The following is an 8,268-nucleotide window of genomic DNA, read 5'->3' as shown; positions in this document are numbered from 1 at the left end:
GTTGAAAAATTTTGGTTGCATTCTGGAATTTGAAGGGAGATTTAATTTGCTTGCTTACTCATTCCCTCAACAAAAATTTATTGGGAGCTATGTTGTACCAAGTACTGTGCAGCGTGCTAAAAGTACAGATTGAAGGTGAAGCTGCCAGTGTGGCTAAGAAGACAATGTCTAGTTGACAGAGACTAGAAAGCAGGAAGTTATAATTCAGCGTGATAGACAGATGACATAAATAATTAACGCAGTACACACTGCTCTGCTGTCAACTCTCTACAACCATGGATAAGTGTTGGGTTTACCCTGGTAAAATTTTTAAATTTAATATATATTTTTAAAAATCCTATAGGCATCTGAATGAACATTTGCCTTAATAGAAATTGCAAATCAGATTTGCCTCAAATGCCTGCTCTATAACCAAAATTTCAAAAGATTTGGTAATATCTAGAGAATTCTTGGTGAAGAAAATGACTTGACCCTAAATTCCATACATCTAAGTTTTTGATCACATGAGAAATTAATTGAAAGACAACCATACATATATAGGCACTCAGAAACTATACTGCTATGTTACCCAATAAAAACAGTTAATGAAACATGTGGCAGTTAAACCAGAGATAAACTGCAAGAAGGAAAAAGAAGTTTGGTTATAAAAGGATGTAACTCTGGGGCACCTAGTGGCTCGGTTGGTTGAACAGTGGACTCATGATCTCAGTTCAGGTCTTGATGTTAGAATTGTGAGTTCAAGCCTTGCCTTATTCTCCACACTGGCTGTAAAGCCTACTTAAGAAAAAAAAAAAAAAAAAAGTAACTCCAAAGCAGGTATAACTCCAAAATAAAAGCCTGTGTTAAAAAGTATTCTTGAAGAGGAAAATACATTCTTTAAAATAATTTAGCAATAATAATCAAGGATCTTTGGCTCTATGGTAGCACCATAATGGTCAGTAAAATGAAGCACCTATGAAAGCTGATTGTTTTTTCTTAACTACAGAAACTGATTGTCTTTTCTTAACTACAATTGGTATAATGTGAATCTGTGTTCAACATAAGAAATATTCTGGAGAACCCGGGTGGCTCAGTTGGTTAAGCCTCTGCCTTCAGCTCAGGTCATGATCTCAGGGTCCTGGGATCCAGTCTTGCATTGAGCTCCACTCAGCAGAGAGTTTGCTTTTCCCTCTACTTCTGCATGCACTATCTCTCTCTCTCTCTCTCTCTCTCTCAAAAACAAACAAATAAAAACAAACAAACAAAAAACTTTAGAAAAGCATAGGAAATATTGTGGTGGCATTAGTGACAAGGTCACGGAAGCAGAACTGTATTGAAAAGTCTTAAGTTCTCATTTTTTTAGTGAGCCTTGCCAATTTGCAAATGAGGATATTGTATCTACAAATTTCAGATTTAAATTTAATTACTGAGGTTCTATAGGACAAAAACTGCCTGACCAACTTCCCTGAAATTGATCTCTTCTGTAATAAAAGTGTATTATTTTTTTAAAGGGTAGTCTATGATTTAAATTCTTGTTCACATCAAAACCATCAGTGATCATTCATTCCTTTGCCTACCTTTTCTGTGTGCTTTACTAAAAAGTACCAAAGATCTCTACAAGCAGTACCAACAGGTTCATCAAATATGGAATAAGATAATAGAAAGCATGAATGACCTAAAAGAGACAAATGATTTAAAATAAGTTGTCGGGTTTTTTTCACCATATAACACTGAGAAAGATCAGAAAACACTTGCCAGTGTATTCATTAGAAAAGTTGAAAGACTGAAAATAGTCAAGTTCATAAGAGAATTCTAATAGAACTCTATGATAATGTGGTTCTGGGGAAAAAAATCTCATCAGTAGAAAATATACTCAGTCAAAATATCAGTTAATTATGAACTAAAATTCAGAAGTTGGAAGGGCAGCAGTTAAAAAATAATAAAATTTTAAGGGTCACCTTGGTGGCTCAGTCAGGTTAAGCATATGACTCATGATCTTGGCTCAGATCTTGATCTCAATCAAGGCTGTGAGTTCAAGCCCTATGTTGGGCTCCATGCTGGGCATGGAACCTGATTAACAAGTAAAAAATCTAAAAAAGCAAGTAAAATTTCCTCATCTTATAGAAAAGGGAACTCAACCACTACTGTGACCTGTGAAAATATAATTAGAGAATGATCTATGTTTTAAAATTTTTGATGAATACTTTAGGAGAATTAAAGCAGACTATTTACTCTTCAAATCACCAAAGATTTAAAAATAAACATAAAAAGGGAAGAACATAAGGTAAAAAAATATTAACAAGATAAAAGTGACTGGAAAATCTGAAAACAAAAAGAATGAATATTACACTTTCAACATGACAGTGAAACACATAAAAATAATTTCTACCACAATATACCAAATTTATCCTAAATACATACTTTTATCATAAGTTTTTTTGGAGTTCATAGAGCAGGATACTTTTCTGGCCCTATAAATGTTATTATATAGAAGCCTTAAGGAGGTAATTAGCTCATTATATTGAAAAGAAAGAAAAAAAGTGACAATGTAATGGGTTATTACATTCAAATTAAACTCATAGTATTTCATTATGATTTAACTTGCATTGTGCAGTGACTCAGTTTTCATATTTTGTATTTGGATTCATTATATTATTTATCATAATCAAATTATATTTATTCAATTTTTAAAAAGCTGTCATTATAAAATCATATTGAATTAATGCCCATGTGTAGACATTTAACAGCTAATACAAAATATCTTTTTGTCAATGAGTGCAGATTTCCCTTTTCAGTTAAAAATAAAAATGAGATGTGCTACAGAGAAAAGACATCAACTTCCAAACCAGGATGAGAGTTCTGGAAATTGAATATACTTTCAATATGTGTAAGGGAAGAGTTTGCTTTCAATTTATGGAAGCTAAATCTTGGAAATCAGTTGAAATAGGGTTGTTACATGACCACTGTTTTCTTAATTATACTTTTTGAGTGTCATGTTCCCTCTTGCTGTAGGATCTTTGCACATGCTGTTGCCTCTGCCTAGGACACTCTTCTTCTCTTCCTACTTCAACCCTGCCCTTTCTGCAGATCTCACCTCAATAATTAATTCTTCAGGGGTTTTCTTTGAGCTTCTTAAGAAGATCTATTTCCTCTTTTATGCTTTCATCACATCATTTCATTTATTTAATGAATACTTACCATATTTCATTGGAATTAAGACACTGGTGATGGCAAGATATACCTTATGTTATGTGTTATCACTTAGAAAGACAATGTGATGCCAATTAAACTATGACACAATGTTTCATACTCAGAATTTTTATTTTACCCTTGTAAAAAGAGCTCTTTCAGAAATAGTTAGACCTACTTACCATATTTCCCTCTTGCACATACATAAAAAAGAACTTTAAAATGAAATAAATATATTCCTAAAATGTTCACATTCAGAATTCAACTTTCAGTTCCTTTTCAAGTCAGAAAGATCAATACCCATGTGTTTCCACATGCTGTTGTCTTTTAAGCCATCAGAAGCATTGTTGGTGCAGTGTTTCCTAAAAGTTTGCTCCAAGATTTAAGTCATTGGCTTTTAAAAGTTTGCTCCAAGTTTCTACTTCACTGGAAGACTTCCATAGGTAATTTATTGAGTTTACCAGAAGGTTTCAAATTAAGTTTTTCTGATATTATCAGGACTCATTCTTTCCTCAAATGGACCTGAAAAAATGTCTAATCAAGCAATCAAAAATAAACATGTCCAAGCACATTTAGATAACTGTCACACCCTGTTAGTAAATATGGCATCATCAATGATAAGGATAGCCTGATTCCCAAAATATGAAGCTACATAATTTACATTGATGAAATGTGCTATGTATGCTAATGTTCCAAGCCTTGTTTTAAGCACTCTATGAATATTAATTCTTCTCATGATCATGACAATCCTATGTGTGTACAATTAATAGTTCCTTTTCAATAAAGAAGAAATAAGCATAGAGGTTAGGTAACTTCCTCAACAGTCAGAAAGTGACAGAACTTTGTACAGTACTGTGTACCTTCTATAAGTTGAAAAAAAGTTGTAACTTACATTCCCTGTTTGAAAAATGAATTCTTGGGGTGTCTGGGTGGTTCAGTTAGGTCATGATCCTGGGTCCTGGGATCAGGCCCCACGTCAGGCTCCCTGCTCTCTCTCCCCCTGCTGCTCCCTCTGCTGTGTTCTCTCTCTCTGTGTCAAATAAATAAATAAAATCTTAAAAAAAAGAAAAGAAAATTAATTATTTCTACTACTAGATTGTGAACTCTATGAGGGCATATTGTTCAATTGAAACCCCAGGGGATAACACAGTGTTTGATAAAAACTGAAAGCTTAAGAGAGATACTTGTTATAGACTGAGGATAGATATCCTTCCCTGCACTTTCTCTAACCTCAGCATCTTTCCTTTCCTTCTTTTAAATTTGACTTTTGTAATCTAGCATTATCTGAAAAAAAGAATACATTTCCTCCTACATAGTATGATTTGAGGAAAGTCAAGAGATTTTTCACTTGAAATGATCTTCTTAAGTGATGAATGAAAGCCAACTATTAGTGATCTACACCTTTGTGTATGATGAAAAATGTTTGACGTTTTTCTCTCTTAGAGGTCCTCTTTTTAAGATGTAAATATGTGTGGTAATTGTGATAGGTTACATGATACTGTGTGAATTTGATAAGCTTGTCTCTCCTATTGATAAGCGGAGAAAGATGGGTTTAATATGAGGACTCAAGATGTCTCCTATGGGAATCAGAGTGAATTCAGAGCATCTGGAAGGATTAAATTCAAATCTAAAACACACACACACACACACACACACCCAAACCAAACCAAACTAAACAAAAAACAACTCCCAAAACCTCAAATCTCACCCAACCCAGATGGTTTTAACTTCTTTTGAAGTATATAGTATACACAAAGAAAAATGTGCCATTTGTAAGTGTAGCCTATGGGTTTTTACAAAGTAAACAGACATTAACGAAACAGAATATTATCAATATCCTAAAACGCCTAGTCACTACACCTTCAAGAACAAAATTTCCTAACTTCTTTCATCATTAATTACTTTTGCCCATGTTTACACCTTATATACACAGAATCCTGATGTATTCTCTTGTGTATGACTTTTTTCTCTCAATTTGTGTTTGTGAGATTCACTCATATTTTTATGTGTCATCATAGTCCATTCATTCTCATTGCTGTATTGTATTCCACTGGATAAACACAGCATGATTTATTTATCTATTTTGTTATTGATAGGTGTTTGTATATTTTCCAGCTTGGGATTATTATAAATAATACTGTTATGAACCTTGTATATGCCTTTGATAAAAATAGATATTAATTTATTCTGGGTATATACGTAGTAGAATTTGGGGGTCATGTGGTATATAAAATGTCAGCTACAGTAGATAAGCCAAATGTTTTCTGAAGAGGTTACACTGGGACACCTGGGTGGTTCATTCAGCTGGGTGTTCAACTCAGTTTGGCTCTGGGTTGTGAGATCAAGCCCCACAGTCAGAGCATCATGGTGGGCTCTCTGCTTCCTGCTCAGCAGAGTCTGCTTGAAATTCTCTCTCTCCCTCTCCTTCTGCCCTTCTCCCTGCTCTCATTCTCTCTCTTTCTCAAATAAGTAGTAAAATCTTTAACAAAATTATGAAGAGGTTGCACTATCCACCTTTTCTTTTTTTCCCTCCTCCTCCTTCTTCTTTTTCTTCTTTTTGGTGGTAGGGAGGGCCCATCCTGTTTGTCTTGCCTTATCTAGAAGGATTTCATGGCATATCAAGTCATTCATTCAATATGTACATACTGAGAACGTGCCATGTGCAAGGAAATATCAGTAGCAAATTTTAGGCTTCTGGATTGAAAGTATGCTTGCATATCCTTCTCCCATTCAGTCACCATAGAATCACTGTAAGTTAACTGGTAGAGGTATTATTATTCTTTTATATATTTGGATTATGAAGGTCAGGAAGACCAAATGCCTTACTCTTCACAGCTGATAAAGGCAGTACTTGAACATGGACCCAAGAGTTCTGACAACACATCCTATGATTATTCTAGTTTGTCATGTCACCTCATCTTAAGGATATGACATATTTTCTTCTATCAATCTACTTGTCGTTTGTGAGAGGGTTGACAGTGGGATACTTAGGAAATCATTTTAATAATCAAATGTACTCCATTGTGACATCAGAGAAGTAACTTCTACTTATGGCCTTTTACCATCTGACCAGTGGATTGCTGGGTGTAGGCACAGTTTGGGGGTAAGGAGGTCAGTTCTCCTTCAGCAAGTCCTGAAGTAACCCAGAGGTGAAAGAAAGCCTAACTTTTCCAGTGAGGCAGGTAAAAGCATTCCCTTCGAGGCAGAGGAGACAGGGAGACGAAGCCAGCATTGTCCAGCCTGAGCAGCTCTGTTGTTTCTGAGGACTCCTTATTTCACAGATCCTATTTTTTTCCTCCCTAACATAATTTTATAAATCAGTAACTATTTTATCATCTAAAACAAAAGAATCTTTGACTAGTAAAATTTAATCCTGATGGAAAGATACTCCACTAAGATGGATTGTAAGAGGGGAAAAATAGAAAATAAATGGGAATAAAATGTACTTTTGCTCAAATGTTGATACAAGATAGAAATATGATATCAAATATTACTGCACAGATAAAAAGTCCCCAGGTACAAAGCATTTTTCCTAAAGACAAAAATCAAGCCAAATTGTACTTTTTATGATATCCATACATTTATATCCATGATCCTAGATTCATTCAGGGTCCTGAATGACATGCTTTAATTGCACGCAAAAGTACTGGAACAATCTTTTGTTTCTTTATTTATCTCTATTATAAAATGTCTTGGCAGACTTAGCCATTAACATTTTCTGCTTTCTCAAGAAAAAGATAATTTACCCACTTAAAGATATTAGGCTCCTGTGTATTGTTTTTCTCCATTTGGTATCCCTGATTCCCCCTCTGAACACTCGAGTGCTTGCAATCAGGGCACAATGACACTCCCTAATAACAACTGAACCACTGCACCCGTCATAATGCTGTGCGGCTCCCACATTCACCAGCACGGAGCCCCAGCTCTGTGGAAAGCATCCCAGAGCAGAGGCCGGCTTCTCTCCGCAGCTGCATCTGCTTCTCTTCTCCCCCTGGAGCAACTGCTATGAAATGTAACTCCTGCTGAGCACATGGAGCCCCAAACTTGAGCCTTTTTCTCCTGATAGTCTCAGATCCTAAAATTCTCCTTGAACTCAAATACTCAGACTCCAGCGGCCATTGGAACAATACCGGTGCTCAGAAGAAGTACTGCTCTTATTTTCATTAAGGGTATTTTCCCACTGACATTAATAGTTACAAAAGGTTAGTGTGACTTTTCTGGGCAGAAATATCTATTTTGATTTTTCTAATAGGTGCTATCTTTAAAAAAAAAAATAAAGGTCATATGAATGCAAAGATTGTCCATACTGGAGGAGTTTTGACACTTCGTCAGTTGTTTTATTTTATAATGCCCTGTCTTCATCCTCAAGGTAAAGCATGTCATGTTTTATTTTTATTGCATATGAATTAAAAATATTAGGCTGTTGAAGATCAAGAGATGGCATGATACTCTTGAAGTAATGAAGAATTTGTGACGTAAATCACAAATCAGAATTTTTTAACTAAATTAAATCACAAGATAGGATGGAATTTCTTCTTAGAAATAACAGAATCATCAGATTTCTCTTGGCTATTTTGAGTCTTTGGGGGAAGATCGTATTCAGCATTCATGAGACTGTATTGTGGCTGGACTCCCTTTCCACTATAATCTCTTAGTCCATTTAAAATTGCAACAATAAAATAGGACATGGGGAAAGGATGGAAGGATACATCTTTTTGATTTTTAAAAAGAAATCCATCCTTTTTCTCTCCCGTCAGTACTTCTAATGTTTTATTAGCCTAACATCATTCACATCTGCTTATAGTGTCTCATTTTTCTCAAGCACTATCTGACCGAGTCAATCATCTAGTGTAAAAACCCTCTGAAAACCGTGATCATCCCATGTACCACCCAGCAGCGACCAATGCCGCAGCAAAGCTTGCAGTAAATATCTATTGAATAAATGAATGATTAAAGCATGAATTATAGGATTTTCCACATACTTAGACTAGAATTTTACCCTAGGAATGCCTATTGTTTTAATGACAAAATGTAGTTATGTATAATTTCAGTCATTTTTTTTTTAAAGATTTTATTTATTTATTTGTCAGAGAGAGAGAG

Source organism: Enhydra lutris, unplaced genomic scaffold (assembly GCF_002288905.1).
Source record: "Enhydra lutris kenyoni isolate GAN:26980312 unplaced genomic scaffold, ASM228890v2 scaffoldscaffold2, whole genome shotgun sequence".
Taxonomy (NCBI): Eukaryota; Metazoa; Chordata; class Mammalia; order Carnivora; family Mustelidae; genus Enhydra; species Enhydra lutris.
This window is presented reverse-complemented; position numbering follows the sequence as displayed.